General features: G+C 37.5%; 1 long non-coding RNA gene across 1 annotated transcript in view; it reads left to right on the top strand.

Annotated features, from left to right (window-relative positions):
- LOC137096662 (uncharacterized) overlaps nucleotides 1-22699 on the top strand; it is a 300873-nt gene that overhangs the window by 210975 nt on the left and 67199 nt on the right. Inside the window, exon 3 of the long non-coding RNA XR_010909602.1 lies at nucleotides 19071-19186. This is a non-coding gene — a long non-coding RNA (uncharacterized lncRNA). The remainder of the gene's footprint in view (nucleotides 1-19070; nucleotides 19187-22699) is intronic.

Raw genomic sequence — 22699 nt, 5'->3', positions numbered from 1 at the left:
TGCCCCTCACCAAGTTCAAGACTCACCTCAGAATAGAAAAAGTTAAATAGGTAATTTTAATAAAAATTGCCCAATTTGAACCCAAGTTATTATTGTCAGTCTCCTTATTTTGGGGGGTGGGGAGGCAGTGTACCAATTTGAGATAAGCCCCACTGAAAGCAGTAGAAGTATAATAGGCATGAACTGCATAAATGTATAGTATCTACAAAGCTTCAGGTAAAATTAATTACACAGTCTTTATAAAGGGGGTGGGGAGCTCAAGGGAAAACTTTTTGTCTTAAAGTAACATGAATTCTAAAGTTGCTATAACTTTTCACCTGCAAAAGAGTGTGTGTGTGTGTGGAGGGGGGTTAAGAATAATTATACTGGTCAACACACATTTTTGTGCCTCAAATGTTAGAGATGTTTCTGGGTACATTGACCTGCTGGTTCCAAAAATGGCACCAGCCATATACCAGTCATATACCAGTCACTATCTGCTTGCCTCTGAAGAATCATGATAGCAATATTAAAGAAACTAGAGTTGTTTCCATCTATCCAATACAATTTTCTAAATCAGTGACTCCCAAAACCCCAAGAACAGTCCTATAAAGCAAGACACCGAGGAATTTTGTTTTTGTTGGGCTGTGTTATTAGTACTTTTTGAAACAGCATGAATTTTCTTAGCTCTTGTTTGGTTGTCTTGGTTTATTTGGTTGTCTTACTGTATCTGAGGTTACATGAGGCCTCAAAGATCTATTTGAAGTGATCCCACTATCCAGACTCTCCTTTTATCCCTCGCCAAAGACAAAGGATCTCTTCTGAAATCTCAAAAAATGGCAATTTATATTTGAAATAGCCTGTAGATCTCACCCTCCAATGTGGTTTAATATTTAAAACACATGTATCAGGATATTGCCTCTTTTCTTTTCTACTTTCTTAGCTTTTGTAGAATATTTGGGGACATTTTTGGCCATTGGAGTGCCCCAGGGCATCAACTATGCCCCTAGGTTTTCCACAATCACCCCATCCTGTTTTTAAAAGGACCAAAATAGCTTGTATATCCCTTACTTTCTACATGTGTTATAGTTTCGTCTAAAATCTAGACTAATTAGAATTTGCCAAGCTTTGTTTGATTTTTCATTGCTCTGGCCAGGAATGACTTTCTAGCCAGAAATTACTTTCAAACATATAAAAGGCAATTTGTGCTCTACTCTGTTCAGGTGTTCATGCTTGCTGGTACTCTACATATTCCAAAACCATGTTTGCACTGAACCTTAGTGTGAAACCTTCAAGAAAGATTAATAACCTAACAATACAGGAGACCTGCCCATTTAGGAGAGCAGTTATAGGCAAACATAGGAGGGCAAACATAATTACTAAACAAATGGAGGTTCAGGACAGGACTATGATACCCAAATACCTAAATTTTTGCATTAAAGCTTGACCTGAACTTTGATTACTCTCTAATGTCATGGAGAAGGGAGCATGGATGGGTTGCCTGTGATGATTAAACTCCAATGACTTATTTAAACATGCATGTTCTTATTTGATGTTATAAGCATAAATGAGTGCACCTATAAACTTTTTGGTGTGGCAAATTACTCTTCCAAAGGCTACCAGCTCTACTTTTAAAGGTATAGAGATAAAAGGATCAGTCCTTGTGCAATTGTCATATGATTGTATTTAATATGTACATACACCTTCCTATTCCCATGGAAGATGTTTAGAAAATATATATGTATGTTAGATATTTCCATTCTGCATGCAATGCATTGGCTTGTGAAATGATTAAGGACTACTTTCCAACAGATAAAAGGTAAGTTATGGTTACATTATTGCTAAAATTACCATTTGAATGATAAGCAATTTGGGGAGTAATTATAGGGCACACTCTACATTCAGTGCATTCTGATATATGGATAATTACTCCTGGTAATATGCTTTAGTTAGATATCACAACAACAATAACAATTTGTCGCAAAATTAATTCTTTGGCACAATTTAACATTTATTGGTGTGAAGTCAAAGTGAGTTGGTTTACTGTGGCCCACTTGTAAGTTGCTTTTCTTTGTTCATGTGTTAATTATATATTATAGGCCATTTTCGTATTTTGGTTTAAATTAATGTTGTTTCAAGGTACATTTGGTTTTTTAAAAGGACATGATATTTACAGTTCATGTGGATTTATTTAGGGGAAAAAACAATAAGGTAATGCAATCATCTTTAGTAATAGAATGATGGATGAATGGAAAACATTTTTTTGAATCAGGTCAATGGCACTGATGATTAGTACATTGTTAATCAAGTTCTTCAGATTACCATCAAAAGCTTTATCTGTCTCACTCAGACTGGTGAGAGGATGATGAATATTAAAGAGATTCAAATGGAGCTGCACTCGTATATGATGGAGCACTACAAATGAAAAGACTAAATGAACCCAGGCTGTGACTTTATGTACTGCTATATCTTTTCACTTGACAGAAATGCCTAATCAATTTCTATCCTGATATTAACTTTTATGCACAGAAAGGTCATAGATAAACATTAAAAAACAAATATGCTGTACATATATTATGGATGAAGTAAACCTTATGCTTTAACCTCAAGTATATTTACTTATAAGTAAGATCTGCATTTTGTTGAGATTTAACCCTTTAACTTATGCAAGTATGTCTACTTCTGCAGTAAGGCATACTAAATGTATTGTGACTTACTCCCAAGAAAGAATTGTAGCTGGAGAAAATATTTTGTAAATCTGGATATTCAAGTAGTGTTAGTTCAAAGCCAGAAAAAAACCCCAGCCATGTTTGTACTATGTTAGCCAGCTTAATTCTTCTACTCTCTCTGCTCCAGTCAAAAGCTGTCACTCAATAATTACACACACACAACACAAAACATAAAAAAACAGCATTTAATTTTATCTTAACTGGCTGTGCATTTTGTGTATCTCAACTTGGAAATAAGCCCCCACTTTGTACAATTAGTCTTTTTTTTGGGGGGGGGGGAATTGCACAAGATTGTAGTCAAGAATTTTATGACTCATTCTGTCTTGAACTACTCCAGCCATGATCTCTTGAACAAGAAATGTGTTGAACATTATTACAATGATTTAATTCTACTCTTTCCAATTACTTAATTATTTTTTATTAACCTCTCTTTATCATCTTCGTTGTGGCTGCTCTAGCCATGTATTGCTTGAAATGTGAGATTGGATGGAACAATAACAATTGGCAGAACAAAATTGTGTGCAAGAGATCTAACAAAAGTAATGAGGATGGAATAAATTTCTTTGATGAATATGGAGTTGGTCTTTCTGCCTGATCATAATTATTTTAGGCTCTTTTGTGAAATCTTGCTAACAAAATGGCAGAATAAAGAAAATAAGCCATTTTTCTAAAGGATCCAAGGCAGATGCCTCCCACTACCATCTTTTGTGTTCTGTGTGAGAAGACATCAAGGATAGTTCCACTGGTCTAGTTAACTCATTTTACTCTGCATTATGAGAAGTTGGGGAATGCATTTCAGGGATACTATGGACAGCTTGACCAGTTCCAATCTGAACTGCTCCATTGGCCATATGAATCAGTGGCCCCTGTTTCCAGGCACTTAGTGGCATCGAGAAAAGGGGACTCCTGTTTCTGTGGAAAGCTGCCATGGAGCTTCAGGGAATTCATGGTTGCCCCTGGACACATTTGCTGACATCAGTAAAGGCTCCTGTATGACCAGGGAAAAGGAGAGGGCTTTCTTCTATCTGGTTGTGTGGGTGCCTATTTGTTAGCAAAGACATCTGTTGATGGCCAGGAGCTCTCAGGAGTTCTGTGAGTTCAGTTTGGCAATGGCAATAGCAGACTGCCAAAGTAAAGTGACAGTCCAGCAGGGCCTAACTGGTTTCAGCTCCACTGGATGGTCTGGAGTCCACTCCACCAGTGCTGCAGGAAAGAGGCAGGAAGTGTAGCTGGGGTTGATGTGGAATATTGCTACACCAGACCAGCTTCAGATTATGGGGCTCATCTGGATGAGCTCATAATTTTCTTTCTAAAACACATAAATTAGCTTTATTTATAAATTACATGTGCATTGTTAAAAACAAGGTTTTATAGATGATAGGGGGAACATTTAATGGGAAGAAACATTTCTACCCATTAACAGTGTTGCAGTATGAGAACAAACAGGAAATCTCCAAATATGAGCATAGTCATGAAAAAACTTACTAACGCCAACACCGGAATAGTCCTGACCTAGCAACCTTAATTATACTAGAAAGCCTGGATTAGTAGATTTGACTCAGTACAAAACTGCTTACTATGGTCCTATGAGGAAACTAAAGGAGAGCTAAGACTCTTGGGTTAGGTCTTATTCTTTCTCTTGCTTGTGACTGCAGTTGTGGACATGGCAAATATGTCTATACAGTGCATAGTGTTACTCCAAATAATGAATTTTATAGAAATTTCTAGAGCATGACTACTTTCCCTTTCCCTTTGCCAAATGTCATTTAAGGACTACCTTGGAAGAAAATGTGGGCTGCTTTTTGATTTCTTAGGGGCTCCTCCTTTTTTATTATTTTACAAGCAGGAAATTAACAATAATTTTCTCTTGTTAAATGTTAGCACTTTCCAAAGGCCATTGAAAAGAAATTATATATTTCCCTAACAGTAATGAGGTATTATTATTAGAAATTAATGTAAGACTCTACAAGTACAGTATGACATGCTGCCAGGGACTACATGTGATATTTTAAGTGATCTTTTTTTAGAGGGCAAAAGTGCCATGATTGCAGCAATCTTTTGTGCATAGTTGTTTCAGCTGGCTGTTTGACCAAGAATTTCCTTTGAGTTTGCATCTATCAAACTGCCTTAAGTACTTTTAGCTATATACATGAAAGAGCACGCAGGTAACAAAAGTTCATAAAAACCTTGGCTGGCATCTTGTTAGAATATTGCAATTTAAACTTATGATCTCATAACTGTTTGTTACCCACATTTACTATTGTGGCACTAGTGCAAGAATAATAAATATCCTGAGACATATCTTAAAATCCAACAAGCTGTAGCAAGGAGTAGAGATTGGTGTGTGGTTATAAAGGATGAAACATCCAGTCTGCCCCCTGCTAACAAGCAGTCATGTGTTGTCACAGGAGAACACAGAGGTATCTGCTTCAGGTTACCAGCACTCACTGGCAGGAAGGGATGAGACACATTCTTCAGCACCCTACTTGTAGTATTACAGAACTCCAACCTTCAGGGTGCATTTGCACTATAGAATTAACACAGTTTGATACCACTTCAACTCTCATGGCTCAGTGCTATGTACTTCTGGGATTTTTAATTTGGTAAGACACTCTCACTCTTTGGGAGAGAAGGCTAAAGATCTTGCAAAACTGCAGCTAACATGATTCCATAGCACGCAACCATTACAGTTAAAATGCCATCAAACTATATTCTACAGTGCAGATGCTTTCTGAATTTGACTAGTTGAATTTGAGGTGGGTTTGTGGGGTCTTATTGGGAGGTGAAGTATAGCAATGACACCATGGCTTCATATCTGCCACAGTATCTCAGTATGGTATCCTATTCTACATTTTGCAATTAACATGTGGCAAACAAAATAATACAATAATGATTTTTTGAAGATTTTATGGATCAGCTAGAGTTGGACTATGGTGAGTCAACATGAATATAATTTCTACAGATTCAGCAGATTTGTTTTAGCAGAGATTATCAATCTCAGTCATGATTGTGTCTATGGGTGCATGTACATTGTAGTATAAATGCTGTAGGGCAGTGATTCTCAACCTGTGGGTCCCCAGGTGTTTTGGCCTACAACTCCCAGAAGTCTCAGACAGTTTACCAGCTGTTAGGATTTCTGGGAGTTGAAGGTCAAAACATTCGGGTACCCACAGGTTGAGAACCACTGCTCTAGGATTTAACTGCCAAGGTTCAATGCTCTGCAATCACCGGAAATGTAGTTTTACAGGGTCTTTAACTTTCTTTGTTAAACAGTGCTAGTGCCTAAAAAAATTACAAATTTCAGGATTTTATGGCACTGAGCCATGGCAGTTATAGTGGTAAACTGTAATAACTCTATGGTGCAGATGCACCGTGAAGTCTATGGGTGAAGTGAACCCATAGATATAAGTGTGACTGTTATTGATAATCTCTGCTAAAGCAAACCCACTGAATCTATAGAGCTTATGTTCATGCTGAGTAAATTATAAAGAAAAATATGTTAATAATAATTATTAGAACTCTTATGCCTTCATGTCTTATTGAGGCCAGTGAGTTTCATAAGGGACCAAGCATAAGTGGTCTGATATTTGTGGAGCTTGTGCATAAAGGTTTCAACACCAAATAAGGTGATTTCCCAAGCCAACCCTCCCATAGTGCCTTGGCCCTGAATCACACAGGAGCCAAGAAGAGATGAAATATTGGCTGCCTGTCTCCTTTTCTGCTGGGTGCTGGTGCTGTGCCAGTGAGATTAAACTGGTAGAGCTTTCTACGCCTCCAGAAGTACAGAGAATCTTGGATTATATACTTATGATCAACAGGTGACAGACTCATCCTTCTTTAAAAGCAATGTGATTTGTGTCGTTGGCATGCATCTCTGGTACATAAGCCCATTTTATTATTTATAACAATCATCACTTGGTATGTGGAAACAGTAGGCTGTCCAGCAATAGATGTGATCTTGAGGAATAATCACTGGGTAGAGTAGATGAACGAATGTCATAAATAGTGCCCCTGGCTCTTAGCCATATGACAGCTCAGCTTCTAATGCAAGAAATCCAAATACTTTGTTCAGAGCAAATTACACAGTGTGCATGATTTGCATGCTTTGAATTTAGTCTGCATATGTTATTTCAGGATTCAGAACATTCTGGTAACATTATAGCAGAAAAGCTATAGTAGCTCATCATCTGAGCCCATGTGTTGCATGCAGAAAGTTCAACTCCAGGTATTTCTAGCTCAAGGCATCTGAAAGAGGGCATGGAAAAGAATTTCACTAACCCATACAGAGCTGCTACCTGTCAGATAAGACAGCATTTGACTAAAGGTATAAATAATCTGACCTTGTAGGGATAGCTTTTTGTGGGAAAGGGGGAGAGGCAACTGAATAGTAGGAGAGATTACTGATGGGGAGTTCAGTTCACACAAGGTTGTTCTCCGGTTGTATGATACAGAGTCCAATGACATGAGTTCAGTAGTGTCATTATACTAGTGTAAGAACTGTTGCATTAGTGGAAATAAATATCTAGAGTTTGCACAAGGAATGAGTTCAACAGTTTTCCCTTGTACTACTGACTATACAATGCAGACTACAATTGTTCTGTGATATTCCACTTGCACAAGAATAAAATCTAGTTTAACAACCCTAGCAGAGTTTTTAATACATTGGCATCAAAATTTTCATGTCTGTTTAGAAAGAAGCAACTGCATTAGTCTCTTGCAGCACAAAAAGGAGTAAGGGAGAGGGAGAGTGAAAAGTAATGAGTTGCTGAACATTTCAACCTTCCTGGACATGCAGTAAAATATTGGAAGGGCACGGTCCTTTGACAAGGAAATTAAACAGAAAGACCAGAAAGAGAAACTGTTGGCTTGAATTATATTCACAAATTCTAACTCATTAGCAGAAGTATGGCTTTATGGCACACTACATGTATTAATACAAGAGTTCTTGCTACTGTACACATAACAAAGAGAATCTTCTCTTTATTATATGTGTGACCAAAATGATCAAAAGTTTGGAAACCAAGCCCTATGAGGAATGGCTGAAGGAGCTGCATATGTGTAGCTTGGAGAAAAGAAGGCTGAGAGGGGACGTGATAGCCATGTTTAAATATTTGAAAGGATATCACATTGAGGAGGTGGGAAGCTTGCTTTTTGCTACTTTGGAGGTTAGAACACAGAACAATAAATTCAAATTGCAGGAAGCAATATTTCACTTAAACATTCAAAAAACCTTCCTGATGGTAAGAGCTGTTCAGCAGTGGAATATGCTGCCTTGTGCCTCGGTGTATGGTGGAGTCTCCTTTTCTGGAGTTTTTAAAGCTGAGGTTGGATGGCCATCTGTCAGGGGTGCTTGCTTGTGTGTTCCTGCATGGCAGGGGGTTGGACCGGATGATCCTTGTCGTCTCTTATAATTCTATGATTCTTGGAATGGGTTTTGAACCCAAGAAAGTTGACTTTTGGTAAGAAGATGCAAATGATTCAACCAGCCGCCATGTGGTCCGCCTCAGTCGAAAAAGAATGGTGGCTGAGCCCTTGCTGTTATGGGCATCCAAAGAAGCCAAAGAAGTTGAAGGCAAATAGCCAAAATGAATCCATGCACAAGTCTAGTGCTTGTCCATCTCTCTGCCATTTCCTCTTTTATCACTTAAAATGAACTGCATACCTTCTTTTAGTACTACCCAGTCTGTCTCCTAAACTATTTTATTTGTTGAAAAAAAATGTGTGTACATGTGCTGCGTGTCTTTGGGGCTGGAACACATACATTGCTTGGAGTAGGTGGGAAGTGATCTTCAAAACAATTTTTCCATTGAACAGTGGTGGCAATTCTTGGAAGCAGAGTTGCATTCTCTGAGCAGCTGTGGCTGTTGGTAACTATAATTGAGGAAAAAAGTTTATGTCTTTAAAAAAATATTGTTTGTACTACTAAGATTCAATATCTGGGGTGTCATTCTGTTTTGACTACAGTAATACATTATTATTGATGCCATTTTATTTATTGTTTCATTTGGTTTGATTATTATTATTATTATTATTATTATTATTATTATTATTATTATTATGACTCCCTTGAGTCCCTCCAGGAAATTAGGGCAGATTACAAATAAAGATGATGATGATTACACATTGCCATAAATTCTTTTATCATAGTACCTGCAATCTTGGGGAATTGCTCAAAAATGATGATATATTAAGTATTATGCAAAATTCCTACAAACAAAGATCACAATCAATGCCCCCCCCCCCCCCCCCCGAAGGTTGAGTTTGCCTAGTAACATGAGTTGGATTTTGTCATTAATTCCATGAGTTCTTAGCTACTCCCAAACAGGACAGCCCCAGCATAATGTTGAAATCCCCTAGCACTAAGAGACTCTAACACCAAACCTGAGATGACCCAAGAAAGGAGAGTATATTCAACATTTACTTATTTTATTTTTTTTAAAAACCACATATATAAAGCTTCATCTCCACCAATTTCTACTTTCTATCTTCACTCACCTGATTGTAGCAATTCACTCTCTGGCAAGTGGCTATGAGCAGTGCAAAGCATAGTGAATAGCAATAAGATTAGGTAAAAGGGAGAGAAGAGAAGGCAGAGAAAGACTGTATTCCTGAAACTATTATTGTTGATAAATAGCTACTACATTCGAATCACTGATCATGGACCTTTTCACATTACAAAGTTGTGCCACTATGTTTCCACTAACTGTCATACCTACATTCTGTGACATCCGGGGAGATCAAGGTTCACATCCCCACTCATCCATGGAAACCACTGGGTGGCCTTGGGCAATGCTCACACTCTCAGTTTCAGAAGTAAACAAAGGCGACCCCCCCCCCTTTGAAATAAATCCTGCCAAGAAAACCTTATAATAGGTTCACTTTAGGTTTACTATAAGTTGGAAATGACTTGAAGACACAAAACAACAAAGATCGTGGTTTCTTGTGTTTCTATTGCTACAAAACCATAAATAAATAAGTAAACAAAACACCAAGATAATGAAAGAAATAGTGCAATTCCAGTTGGTTACTGAAATATTCGAGATATACATAGGATATATTCCATGTACAGTTTGGGCTCAATTGCTCTTCCACAGTATGTTTTCTTTACAAATTGTGTAGGGCTGTAAATGTGCAGAGAAATGTGTTAGGAATACAATCAGAATACTGTAATATGGAAGGGGCCATTAAAGGGCAGTTTACTGGGCTAATTTCTATCTGAAGGTCGCCTGCAAGGGTGCCATGTAAGGAGGAGGACAGATTCACTTTCCCTCTCTCTGTTTCAGTGCATGGATTATTATTTTTCAAGAACACTTTTATACAAGCAAACAAACAATTATTTCAAGGTTACCTTGTTAGTCTGATGCAGTAAAACAACTGAGTCTGTAGCCCTCAGTAGATAGTCTGAAGAAGGTGGAAAGCCATCCTCAAAAATATACGCTAAATATATTTTTGTCTTTAAGATGTTTCAAGACACTCTGGCCTGAATCTTTAGTTTAATTCCAACTAGAAAAGATCAGCTGAATCAATAGAAAATATGTAAATTATGGAGTCATACAACTTAAAGGGACCACAAGGCCCATCTAGTCCAGCTTCCTGTTATATAGAATGCACCATGAAAGCATTCCTAAGAGAGGACCATTCAACCTTTGTTTCAAACCCTCCAAAGAGAGTCCACCACCCTTTGAGGCAGCCCATTCCACTTTCAAACAGCAATTGCTCTCTTGTTACAGTATATCTGATTATTATCATGCTAAATAAATGTTATTTGTACCTAAAAGCTATTGGTTACTATCTACTAACTAGTTATTAACTAATTAATTATTAACTAAAGATGATAAAAGGGTTGATCTGAAAGATCTGGAGGATAGCAGAAAAAAATAGAAAGAAAAGAAAGAACCAGTGTGATATAGCACTTTGAGTGTTGGAGTATGACTCTGGAGACTAGGGTTTGAATCAATGATGGAAAGCCAACGGATAGGCAAAAAAAGTGGTCTAAACAAATCTTGCCAAGGAAATGCCATGATAGACTGACCTTAAGAGCACCACGAGTTGGAAGTGGAATAACAAGATGGGAAAAGGCTGTGATCGGTTATTGTTGAGAATGGCATTTTTTTTTCATGTCAGGAGCGACTTGAAAAACTGCAAGTTGCTTATGCTGTGAGAGAATTAGCCATTTGCAAGGATGTTGCACAGGGTATGCCTGGATGTTTTTGATGTTTTTACCATCCTTATGGGAGTCTTCTCTCATGTCCCTGCATGGGGAGCTGGAGCTGACAGAGGGAGCTCATCTGTGCTCTCCCTGGATTCGAACCTGCAACCTGTCAGTCTTCAGTCCTGCCAGCACAGGGGTTTAACCCATTGGGCTACCGGGGGCTCAATGCCAAATGACCATGGCTAAACCAATTCTTAATCTCAGCTAGAATATACCAATTGAATCAGTGTGAGCTTTGTTTGATCAAATTTCCACTAAAGGATATTATTCTAGTTTGGGTGAACAGTTACTATTTTTCCCTTACTATATGCAGCTATTATTAATTAGCAAAAGCAAACAGTCCTAAAAGAAACCTTTTGAAAATCCATCTCAACTATTCCTAAGGATTAACCTTTGAAAAATGTTTTTGATATTGCCCTCAAATCGCCATGTTCTCACAAACAAATCATAATACACAAGCCTCTGATTTGGATAAAAAAGTGCATGTGATGTCAAGTGAATAAACACTTTTGTAATTTACAAAGTCATGTTTTGGCCTCTGATGGGTAAAAAAATGCATCAGCAACACTCCTTTATGGTGACGGAGGGTATCTTTAAAACCCTCCCTTGTACAATTGAAGGTGTAGATCACAAATATTCTCACCATTAGGAATATCTCAGAAATTTGCACATTTCTTGTTTGATTGAGGACTTATTGACCTAGTCCAGTTTTACCAGTGTCAGCAACAAACCTTGCAACATCCTTTAGGGAAAACATGGCAGCTGTACTGAGATACAATGTATTTCAGTATGCAAGATTCATTATTCAGAGTTCAGCATATTATCTCTGATGACTCATTTAAAACATTGTGGGTTTTTTTTGTTGTTATCTAAATCTCAGCTCTTTTCTTCGCAGATTATAGGTTTGGTTGTGCATTTTTCTGCCTACACACTTACTCTTTTCTGCCCTCTAATGGCATCATAATGCAACTCAAAGTAAATTATACAGGCAACACCAAAAAAAAAATCTTATGATGCAAAATGACTAGGGGGATTGAAAAAAAAATAGTCAAAGAAAAATTACATTTTGGGTGAGTCTATGTTTTACTGGGCATATTGCATTTCTGTTTATATGAAAGCTTATTTATAAAGAAGACAATACGTCTTTATTATTTCTCTCCAGGCACAACATATGGTACTATCATTGTATATGGCATTTGAGAAAGTGATATCTAAATTTTAATAGTAGAGCTGAAGGAAGAACACACAGAGAAGCAGGGAACTCTGAATTCTATAAAAATGGCACTGACTGTCAGTTTGGGGTACTTGCCACATGGAATGGTAGCTTCTGTTGTGTAGACACTGAAGGTCTATTTCCAGAGGGATGTAAGGGCCATTTATACAGGCCACATACACTGAAGTGGGCAAGAGGTCCCTCTGTGGTGTCTACATGATGCACAGGCCTTCTCATTCCCAATGCAGAGCAAAGCCATGTAACACAGGTTTGCATCGTGTTATGAAAAGTTGGGGAATATTCTGGAGCTTTCCTGAAACTCTAAAGTAGCCTACATTCTGGGGTGTGTGTGAACAACTGAGACAGTTCTGATTTGGACCTGAACCTGCTGTCCACATAAGTCAGTGCTCTCACTTGTTTTCTTTTTTGTTGTTTTTTTTTGGGGGGGGGGGGGGGGGTTGTGCTACAATGGCAGCCAAAGAGTTCCTGGATGTTGTTCAGCACAATTGCTAATGTCAGCATAGGTGTTTGCAAAACTTATGATCTCATCATATAAGATAATTTGCCATTGTATGCCAGTTCCTCTCTGCTTTTGCTACAGAGTCCATCCCATGATGTATATCTACTTCCAGTGGGTCTCCATAACAAAAGGGGAGAAGAGGCAAATGTACACCCCCTGCTGAGCCTCCATGGATTCACCACGTTGCATGGTAAATCCATAGGTTAATGTGATAAGGTCATGTGGGCAGGTTTATTCAACCTGCGGCCCATGGGCCACATGTGACTCAGGACAGCTATGACTGCATACCAACACAGAATCGTAGGAGCCCCCAGTAGTGCAGTGGGTTAAAGTTCTGAGCTGCTAAACTTGCTGACTGAAAGGTCGCAGGTACAAAACCAGGGGGCGTCATGAGTTCCCACTGTTTATTTATTTGCTATATTTATATGCTGCCCCTCTCAGCCCATAGGCGACTCAGGGCTGTTATCCCCAGCTTCCAACCTAGCAGTTCAAAAACATGAAAATGTGAGTAGATCAATAGGTACCACTCCAGTGGGAAGGTAATGGCGTTCCATGCAGTCATGCCAGCCACATAACCTTGGAGGTGTCTACAGACAACGCCGGCTCTTCAGCTTAGAAATGAAGATGAGCACCAACCCCCAGAGTTGGGCGCAAATGGACTTAATGTCGGGAGAAAACCTTTACTTTTACCTACAGAATCGTAAATTTGTTTAGAACATTACACGTCTTTTTTTACTTGATTGTGTGGTTCTTCATTGCAAACTTTATAAATAACAACAGAAAGGAAAGGAATAATTAGAGCATGGTACGTCCAAAAATATTGGAGTATTATCCATAATTTGCATTATAATCGCAAACAGTTCAGCCAGAAGAAATGAAAATCTGTTAAAATTAACTCTGTTACAATTTTACATAAAATTAATTGTGAAAAAAATCAAGTGTGTATTCTCTGTACTAGGCACAGCACCACTTTACGCTCTACACTCTTGCTATTTGTAGATATGTATGATTTCAGTTTTACAGCAGTCTGTAACTCAAAACAATTCTTCTTCCAGTATGGCCCAGGGAAGCCAAAAAATTGGACACCCCTGACTTAGAAACAAGGTTAGCAACAGGATTTAGGACAAAGGTACCAAACAAGGGCCAGGAGTCAATGAGAGCCAGTACAACTTTGAAATAAGGGGCACTTCCTAGTTCTAATATTTACCATATTCATCTTTTATCTATTTTATTTTAAAAGCTGACTGATTATTTGTCCACTATGGAACTCGAAATGGCTGAGTATGGAGTATAAATGAATCAGCAATATTTTAAAGACTTTAACTTCTCACGTTTTACTCATAAAACAATCTTAGCTTAAGAGCTGACAAAACAAAAGCACAATTTTAAAAGCAACTAAAATATAACATAAGCCCTATACATTTTTATCAAACATTTTAATTCACATCGTCTTAAAGAAGTATTTCAAAATTCTCCAGCAAACTACCTGCTCCATGTTGAAGGGAAATTTCCAAAAAGCATTCAAATAAGGTAAAGCAGCAACAACAGCATTTAGCAACAGATCAGAAGCTTCTAGTGCTAGCAGTAGAGCAATTGAGCTTAAACAATTCAGAAGGAGAATCAAGCTGAAAAAGTTATAAAAGGCTTTATTCAAAGAACTACATATTTAGATAGGAAAGTTAACATGGTTTGTTATCTGGATGAATGTGGATGTGAATTATATTACAACTGTCTAGTATGAAGGCAATAATGATTGTAGCAATGTCAAGTTTTCCTAAGAATAATCATGGCCTTTCTTAAGCCAACTGAACTGGCTTAACCAATTCAACCAGAAAAAGTATATTCTGCAAGAGTGTCAGATCAAAGAGCATCCCTAAACTATATGCTTGATATTTCAAATAGACTATACAAGACATTTTCCATACTAAATCATATAATGCACCTACCAACATTGTTTCTGTGTTATCTGGATTACATTCCATATTACATTTTACTACTGTTAGAGACCAGTTCAGTATTGTCACCCTAGAATTAGAAGAAAATGAAAGACAGAATTGAATAGGATCCACATACTGATGACTCTGAAGCTCAAATCCCCAGATGATATCTTCCAACACTTGCATGTGAGCCAAGATAGAGTCACATTTTGAGTTATCTGTCAGGGATGAATGGATAAGAAGTATGAAGAATATAACATATGAGGAGGCTTGATAGAGCTGGGGCATGTTCAATGTGGTGAAGAGAAAACTAAGAGGTAACATGATTACATTCTTTAAGAACCTTAGGGCAGTGGTTCCCAACATGTGTTCCATGGAGCCCCAAGGGCTCTACATGCACTTCCCAGGGGCTCCACAGTTACTCTAAGAAAATAAATACATCAAGACATTATGATAAATTCAAAAGTTTTAAAAATACAAGATGGACCCAAAACTTAGGTCTCTGAAATGGATTCTATATGTTTATTTTATGCAAGAGTTTCTAAAATTAAGGTTCTGGTGACTTCAAATCAGCCTTTTAATGGTGTTTCACCTTTTAAACATCCTGTTACTTTTAAAAATCTGCAAACATCAAGTATTGCCTGATATAATCCATTTAATATTGCATAAGGCTGATGTTAGCATAAAGAACTTTTGACCAAAGCAACTTTTATGTGAATCTTGTAGGAGTCTCGGATGAATTCTGTTTTTTCTTTGTTTTTTAGTGATAAGATTTTTTAAAATTAATATTTTGATACACAGTAGGTGCTTCAATTAAACACTGGTAGAATCAATTCCTATTTTTCTTCAGTAATGAAAGTAGAATTTTTATTTGGAATCCTTGGTATGAATGTGAAAGGCAGCATCTTCATCTCTATTCTTTATTAAACCTTTAATTTGAGAAAACAATTAATAAAATCAAAGTCAATCTTTTTCTCACAATTCCTCTGAGGTTACAATAGATTAGTATTCATATAGTTTTCCTTGTATATTGGAAAGCTGAACGGCACATTTTATTTCTAACAGCAGGAGAAAAATGAAGGAACCCAAACTTAATTACACTGGCATTGTTGGGGCCTGAAATGGTTAGAGAAGCACCAGAACTCCTGTTGCAAATTTCTGGGTTCGGGACATTTATAAGTTGTTAGTGAAATTCTCACAGGGCAGAAAGTTACTGTAAAACAGCATGGAACCCAAATTGTTTTATTTTCCAAACTTGAAAAATTGAAAAGAAGTCAGCATAAGCAACAAATAGATTAATTTTTATCATGTATTCATTAGACCAGATTCATTTTTAATTCATGTTATTACATTAGTATAATAATACAGTTTTAATTTTATGGAGCTATAGGCATTTAGGTAATAGCTGTTACAGTACTGTGTGTGGGCTAGATGATTTAATTTAAATCATTCTAACTGTACGGAAGCTGTTGAGATTATGCTGAGTCGCACTAACTAAAAATCTGACCTCTACAGTATTTTATGTATCTTTCCTATGAAGTTTTCTTTCTCCTTCCTTTTCTCATTAAATATTTACTCAAAAGCAGCAGTTTGCTAGGCACTGTATGGAACACAAAATTAATATGGTTTAGCCCAGTAGGCTCAGGAATGAAAGCTGAGATCTTGTGTGCTCCTATTTAGTCCCATGAAATCAATGGGATTTCCAAGTAATAAAGACCAAGACTCAACTTCACATGACTACTGCTAACTTGAGAGGGGGGATTTTCAAGTGAAATTTGAAGATCTTGAAGATTGAATTCACCTTCAATAGGACAAGTGGTTAAAAAGTGCAGGGCTATTTCATCATGCAGTAAGGTCTTTTTGGTTCTTTAAAAGCACAAGCTTGATCCAAAATAAAGGAGTTAACAGAAACCAATTGAATTTAAGTTCATGAATTAAAAATCAGCACTGATTTTATGGGGCCTATTATTACTAACATAACTTGGATCTAATTCAGGATGTATCAACATTGTAAAAATAATGCAGTTTGACAGCACTTTAACTATCATGACCTAATGCTATGGGAGTTGTAGTTTGGTGAGGTACCTGTGTTGTTTGGCAGAAAAAAACTAAAAAGCTTGTCAAACTACAGCTCCCAGAATTCTGTAGCATTGAGCCACAGCAGTTAAATAGATGTCAAATTCCATTAATTCTCCCATTAAGCTGCATCTTTGGTCACCTTTGCTGAAATTATATATATTGCAGGAGAGAGACATAAATATAGGCAGAAATTTTGTTGATTATGCTTATCAAGTATTTGTTTTAGTAGAGTTTATTGGAAGCTTGTCTTCTCAGCCTCAACTATCCTAATACATTACTAGTTAATTTTGTTCCTGTAACAATATAAAGGGAGCCAATGTGTTGTAATGGTTTGAATATTAGACTATCACCTTAGAGACCAGAATCCAATTCCTCATTCATCCTTGAATTATCCTTGAGTGAGTCACACACACTCAGGTCCAGAAGACACCTTGATAGGTTTGCCTTAGGACTTCTATAAATCAGAACCAGCTTAATGAAATAACAACTACAACCACAATGTAAAGCTATGCAATGATGTTGTTCTGATGTTAACCTGAACATAAAATGATGAAATGAAATTTAAATATAATATCATGGACTGATATGTCCTGTCTACAGGTTTAAATCCCAGTTTATCCAACCAGTTCTTAAACCAATTAGACACTTAGTGTTTGGGGTATAGGAAACGACAATGTGGGCAGTGTTGGAAGGAATATAGGGCCAATCTACACAGCCATAGAATCCAAAATATCAAGGCAGATAATCCACAATGGCTGATTTGAACTGGATTATCTGAGTTCACATTGTGAATTTTGTACAGCTGTGTTGAAGGGCCATAGTCTCCTTCTGCGAAATTGTTAATTATATAACTGTCCTGGAGCACATCTTTCCCCCCCCCCTTCCCAGCCCCAAATGCAACAGAATTTTTATAGTAAATTCTCACATAGTGTTCCAAAATACTACATTTAATGCAAATGCATATCATTGAAAAAAACCCCAATACATATAAAGGTTTTTTAAATGCACCACCACTGTAAGGATGAAAAATAGAACTTATTGCAGTGCTTCTGCTGACAGTGCTAGCTACAGTGGTGTATATGGAGGCAAGGCTGGCTTATGGCCATTGGTGGCTCTTGTCTTACAAAAGTTAGGTCTTGCCCAAATAGCTATTATAATCATGAGAATGCTGCTCATGCATTGAGATGGAGGGGAGTGATTGTGGCCTGAAGCCATGCAACATGATGCCAGTGTGCCCTTGCCATCCATTTCCCATCATATGTCAGAAGAGATCTTGAAATATGAAAGACAATATTTAAATTCAACATTAAATTTCAAATCTTCAGATTCCCAAACTGAAATTGAAGCATTGACTGACATGATCTAAACAGGTAGCTGGAAGTAAAGGTGCTACGGGACTGGGATGACAGCATGATGTTTAAGAAATCCCAAGTTCTAGAGTTCTTATTCTGCCCCTTTACTATATCCCTTAAAGATGGTTTCTCAGTTACATGCTACTGTGATTTTGATGAGCAAAGCAGTAATGATGACAAACCCTTTAAAAATGGATATCAGAAACTCTCATTTTCAATTTGAATTCATTTCATACCAGTCCATAGAAAAGTGTTACTTGTGGTGGGTACAAAATGAGGGCATTGCCCCCAAATAAGTATTCTGCATCCTAAATTAAAATTTCTTTCACTTCTTAAATTTCTAGCATTGTAGAGAGTGAGACAATATAAAGTATTTATGGCAGGAGAGGCCCAATCCCATCAGTGATATATAAATGTGCCAGTTAGGACCTCATCACACGGTCACAGAATAGCTATGGTGGGTAGAAAAAGATAGGTTCTCTTTGTGGAGAGAGGGAGAACAGAGTTCGATATAGTCTGCATAAATTTCTGCTGAATCCATTTAGAATGTCAACCACTGAATTATAAAAGAATCTATTCTATGTCCTAGCTTTGGAGATGACACACGAGTAAACATCTGTAGAACAATGTTATTAAAATCTAACTGCAGTTAGCTCTCCATATCCTCAAATTCTGTAGCCTCAGATTCTGCATCCACAGATTCAGTCATCCATAACTTAAAAACATTTTTCAAAAATTCAAAATGTATTGATGTGTGTGTTTCTGGAATCAAATTCCAGTGGATACCAAGGGCTCAATGTACCCTTATTTTCATAATAACACAGGGTACAACCACTTACTTGCAACAATACATCTTTGGTACCTGTAATATCTGCCAACTGGTAAGAAAAACTTGATGACACGTGTCCCCTGACCACAACAGTGCTAAAATTATCAATTCCAATTTGACAGGGCAAATTCAGATGATTATGATTTTTGTTATGTGTTTGCACACATATTGTTTTGTAGTTACCCTTTTGTAATTGATCACCTGTTGCTACCTTTCTTAGGTCTGCTCTGCATTCTAATAATGGAGTTCCTTGAGAAGTTTGGGTGACATATTGGAGAGCCCATGCCTGTAACAGAGTGCAATGAGATTGAATTTCAAGTAGAAAAAGGAAATAAGGTAATATTCTCTAGTTTTTTTTAAAAAAAAAATCTGATGTAAATGCTAATACAACCCCCCCCCTACACACAACTGTATCAACAATTTTCATTCCCCCCCCCTCCCCATTTTGAGCATTATACATCTTGTCTTGTGTTTTTCATTTTGACTGTCTGTTCTCATGATGAGGCTATGCTGGAACACATTTTGTATTTGATGGTGATGCCCTTGAATGGATTCATTTAAACTGATAGAAATCCATAAGCATAAAAACCAATATTATTTCATGTGTAATGTTGTCATTGTGGCAGACATAGTGCATCATTTCTGCTGGAATTGTTTCTCCTAATGTAGAAGTTACCAGAGTGCATTCTAGATGATTCTTTGCAAAACTCTCTGTTCAAATGTATTTTCATTTAAAATGCTGCTGGTTGAGTAAAGTATTTGTTCAGTATTCTTATACAGTTTGTAATTACAACATTCATGTCCTACATGTGTATCCTCTTTGCTAAAAGGCTTGAAACTAGAGTTCTCATCAATTAACAACCTTACAGGAGCCCCCAGTAGTGCAATGGGTTAAACCCTTGTGCTGGCAGGACTGAAGACTGATAGGTCGGAGCGTCGAATCCAGAGAGAGCGCGGATGAGCTCCCTCTGTCAGCTTCAGCTCCCCATATGGGGATATGAGAGAAGTCTCCCACAAGGATGGTAAAACATCAAAACATCCAGGCATCACCTGGGCAATGTCCTTGCAGACAGCCAGTTCTCTCACACCAAAAGCGACATGCAGTTTCTCAACTCGCTCCTGACACACACACACACACACACACACACACACACAAAACAATGTTACAAAAATAAGAATCAACATCTTCTTAATCAATCACAATATAATATAGTTCCTATGTGATTATCATATTTAATCAGAAATATATAGCTGGAAGTGTGAGTAAAATATAATGAACAAAAATTAATATTTCTATATCTCAAATTAAAATCTTTACTGGACTGATTTGTTTTCCATTACACATCATGCCAAATGAGTTAGAAGCACAATAATTAGAAAGTATCATAAAACAAGATGTAGTTTTGCCTTGTAAAACTCCAAGCCTTTTTAATTCTGTTACTGTCTTTATAGTAGTTTTTTAAACAACCAAATCTTGTCATGTAAGGTAGTTCCATTTTAAATTGGAAATTGTCAAAGCTGTTCATTCTTTTTAAAGACCTAGCTCTGAATTTTGAAGATTAAGGCTTCCTTAAATTATGATAATATTTTTTTCTAGCTGCATGATCTGCTAAGTTTTTATAGTCTGTAATTATTGACTTGGTATTTCACAGGTGTCCTACTGACTAGAGGAAGGGGGGAGACCCCTCTGTCTTTTGAAATGATGGGATGTTGCTTGCAATGGCAGAATCTAATCTGCTCCTAATTTGTGTCAGCTTTCTGCATTTGGAAAAAAAGATCTCAAATCCTTCTCTAAAACAAGGAATCAGTAGAATATTTTTCCCCTTCCTGGGCTTCATAAGCCCAATACAATTAGGTAGCAAGTGACTGTATGCCATATGCATTTATTGCTCGTCTTAGCATGTGTTACTTTGATGTGTTAGGCTGGAAAGCGAACTCTTTTTCTTGGGCAGCCTTCCTCCTGGGTCTTTATACTGCTTAGCAGTTGAGTGCAGACTTTGAAACACAGCCTAATTTGGAGGCAGATGCTGCAGCTGCTGCTGTCATTTCGGCCCGGCTCCCCCCTTCCCCGTTTTACTTTGATGTCAGCTTAGAGCCCTTGTTGTTGCATTTGGTACGTTGGCTTCTTCTTCCCCGATTCACAAAACAGAACCTGCATAATTTGTACAGTTTGCCTTTGCTTCTAAATCTTACTCCAGCAGCCTCACACATTTAACATGGAAGACTTTTCTCTTGTTTAGAGTTACATCTTATGGTACCCTCTTTTGCAATCACACAGAGAAGACAGCATTCCAGGAAAGGAAAATAAACAAAATAACCCTCTTTCAATTTGACCCTTTTGATGTTCAGCATAAGGCTACTGAGATCAGAAAAAGAAGACAGTTCTTTTTACTGGTATGGTAGTCATTTGGTTCTTCCTGAAGTCCATATTAGCATGAGATGCAAAGCCAATTCAAATATGATGTACCAGTTGTCACTGGACAATTGAATTGAAGCTGCTGGGCTTAAAGGCAGGCTGGGAGGTGCCATTTGTATGAACCAATAATACAAAATGCCATTGACATCCAAAGACATAAATATACATGGTCATTTTATCACATACATGAACCTGAATCTACGCTGAAAAATTGATGCAGCTTGACACCGCTTTAGCTGATATGGCTCAATGCTATCGAATCCAGGGAGCTGTAGTTTGGTGAGGTACCTGCATCTTTTGACAGAGAAGATGAAAGATTATTGTAAAACTCTTTAAGACTCATGATTCCATAGCATTGATCCATGGTAGTTAAAGTAGTACCAAACTGCATTAATTCTACAGTGTAGATGCACCCACAGAATTATGCGGGTATCTCTACACGGTGGAATCAATGCAGTTTGATGCCACTTTAACTGCCATGGCTCAATGCTATGAAATGATGGCAGCTATAGTTTTCATAATGTCTTCAGGCTTCTCTTCCAAAGAGTGCTGGTATCTCTCCAAATGATAACTCCATAGTTTCCATAGCATAATAATAATAATAATAACAACAACAATAATGATAATTTTATTTTTGTATCCTGCCACCATCTCCTGAAGGGATTCAGAGTGGCTTACATAGGGACTAAGCCCAGTCAGACAGAAATTAAAATATAGCACAGTAAAGTTCACATATAAAACATAAAAACATAACCATCAACAATCAAACCATGAAAACACTCAATAGCCTAACCTAGAGGCCATAAGCTGAGCTGAAGGGTGAGGCAGGGGCTTGTTCAAAACAGTTGCATGGACACAGCTGATAGAAAAGTGCAGAAATCAGATGATAAGTATGAGCTAATTGGGACAAATCAATTTGTGCAGTACAACTATAGGGCAGGAACATGGTAAAGTGCAGGAGCCAGATATTAAATTATGGCTGGGCGGGGGGGGGGGGGGGGCATTATCTAGTGATTAATCAAAAGCACAACCGAGAGCCATGGCAATTAATGTGGTGTTAAACTGTATCAATTCTACAGTGCAGATGCACCCCATGACAGCTTGGAAAAGATACTTTATTCCAGGATGTTTTGATTTTCATGACTCCATGTGGGTATATGCATCTGGTGACTCTATCAAATGTTGCTATTATCTTTGTAGCCATGGATACATAGCCACCTGTTACAAAAATGGTTTCTACATACAACCCTCTACTTGACATGAATCAAATATCACATGTCTGATATGAATAGTTTGCTTGTAAATGTTTTTGAGTGAGTACTATAACCATTTTCAAGGGAAGATTGTTCAGCTGTTTGGTATATGTGACTGTTCAGCTCTGTGCCAAGGGAAGAAGTTAGAAGACAGCTAAAATATAGATGGAAAACAACCCC

The sequence above is a fragment of the Anolis sagrei genome, chromosome 3, assembly GCF_037176765.1.
Source record: "Anolis sagrei isolate rAnoSag1 chromosome 3, rAnoSag1.mat, whole genome shotgun sequence".
Classification (NCBI taxonomy): Eukaryota; Metazoa; Chordata; class Lepidosauria; order Squamata; family Dactyloidae; genus Anolis; species Anolis sagrei.
This window is presented reverse-complemented; position numbering and strand designations above follow the sequence as displayed.